Raw genomic sequence first — 2,243 nt, forward strand, 5'->3', positions numbered from 1 at the left:
ATGTATGAAACACTCATGTTTTTGGTAAATGCTCTATGAATAAGCCCGCATGCTGTGAAGTTGTGTCATCTGAATTTGGTTTTATTTGTGGGATAGTTAGATTTGGTAATTGTGAACACCCATTGAAAGTATCAGCCTATCTAATAATGCTTTATATTCGGTTAGTATAATGTGTAGAAAGTTTCGGTAAAGTGTACCTGCATGTGTATTGTGCACGCACCCATCACTTTTGGAGTGAGTATTTTTTAGCTCAATAATTTTATTCTTTTGTCTCTTGCAGTGGAATCATCCTTCCACTCAGTTACGATTCTACACAGTCTGATATTGCAAACAAAAATGAGGAATCAAAGAACTGGTTAAGAACAAAATATATTAATATCAAAGATGCTACACGACTCGATATTGAAGTCACCTACGTCTTTCGTAACTGCCCTTCGGCTAACGTGGGGCCATTCTGCAGAACAGACTTCACCCTTTGTTCTTATCATGCGGATTACAAATTACATCCTGATCCAGATCCAACAAACTTAAAGTTCCACAAAGGCACTGTTATAACTCCAAAAACTCTTCCAAGTAAACGCCTGTTACGTGCGCGAAGGACCAACAAATGTCCGCTAACAAAGCATATATGAAAATAGACTCCCGAGTACGATATATGGCACGCAACAAAAATGTAATAACAAGCAGTTACCCATTTTAACTATTATTTAATTAGTTTTACATTGTCTAATTGACTTAGGTTAAAGATTAAGTTAAGCAGTTCATAAAGCAAGCTTACAATCCTTTATGCTGTAGAAGTGTTCATCGTCTTGATCAACCTCCAATTCCAACTTCCGCCGACTGAAGACCACAGCGCTTGGCTTTCTTGATTCATGACTTTCTTTCTGTGTACACAAATTCTTCCGGAGGACTTCATAGTGAACTCTGTATTCTTTATCTTCTTCCCTTCTCAGCTATCTTCTTTTTCTTCTCTATCTTCTCTCCGGATATCGCAAAGTCAAAAGGTCATAGCCTCGTCATATCATAGCTTCCAAAAGTTCACTCAGCAAGCCACGAGGGTAAGCCCTCGGGAAAATCTCTTTTGTACTTTTCACAAGTCAGCTTTTATACATTTACTTTAGTTATCTAGAATGTTCTATTACTATTTATAGCGTATTACAAGTTATACTATTTTTGGAAACTGCTGAGTCACATGAAAGAAGTTTCTGGAATATTACAGACTATAGATAATTCTAGAAAAGTCTGGGATTGCGTGACAGCTTCAGTGAAAATAATTCGATCCTCGTAACAACGCCCAATAGTCACTTTTTATGGGTCAGTAGTAACAAAAACAAGGAGAATTTATTTGGCATTATTAGACCAAGGAGCCTGCTTGAAAATACAAAAGTTTGTTGTAAGGTATCGTTTCTGTTCTGAAACGGTCGCTCCTCTCGTTAGATTTCCAAGAACAGCTGCCCCAGCAAATGATATCAACTCAACCAAACATGAGGGAGAATGTACAGATCTTAACTCACTTAAAAAAAAAACGATCAAAAGATATACGGCGTGTGCCTTAGTAACGGGGAGTGGAACATAACAGATAACTCAGCCTGTCTTTGCAATTATGGGTATGAACTAGTCAATGGATCTTCAGACTCTTTTGTATGCAAAGGTCAGTGCTGCACTTAAAAGTTGGATTTGCCTCTGAAGATTAGGATCCAGGATGAATATTTAATCATTTAAATGGTTAAACATTGAAATGACCACCCTACTTGTTCATCGTTTGATAGAAAGGTTATAAAAGGTTTGATCTCTAATTGACATGGGTGTGTACTTCTGAGTTATACTTTAAATGTTCACATAGATTCTAACGGTGAATGAAGATAAATGGCCTGGGATGTAAGACCCGAGAACACACAGTACAAAGTTCAGTTTCGTTTCGCTTCTCCTCAGTTTTTTTTTGTTTTTTTGTTTTTTTGTTTGCTTGTTTGTTTGTTTGTTGCAGACAGATGCATTTACAACATCTATGTTTTTTTTTTTCGGGTCTGTTTTCATGCATTAGTTGTTTGGTCTGGGAACCCCAGCTTAAGTTAATGTACATATGTTGTTCAATGACCTAGGTGATTGTCATTATCAGAGTCATTAGGAGTGAAGACAAAAAGAGTTGTCTTGGTAACAACCAAATAGTAAACAGCTAAATAATAACCTTGACCGTTCGGTCGTCAAGGAAAAATCTCAAACCATGGCCTAGCCGTTTTGACTTC

At 37.1% G+C, this 2,243-nt stretch overlaps 1 pseudogene; it reads left to right on the top strand.

Moving 5' to 3' along the window:
- On the top strand, positions 1 to 2,243 carry LOC148726683 (ephrin type-B receptor 3-like; annotated as a pseudogene).

The sequence above is a fragment of the Stylophora pistillata genome, chromosome 7 (assembly GCF_964205215.1).
Source record: "Stylophora pistillata chromosome 7, jaStyPist1.2, whole genome shotgun sequence".
Taxonomy (NCBI): domain Eukaryota; kingdom Metazoa; phylum Cnidaria; class Anthozoa; order Scleractinia; family Pocilloporidae; genus Stylophora; species Stylophora pistillata.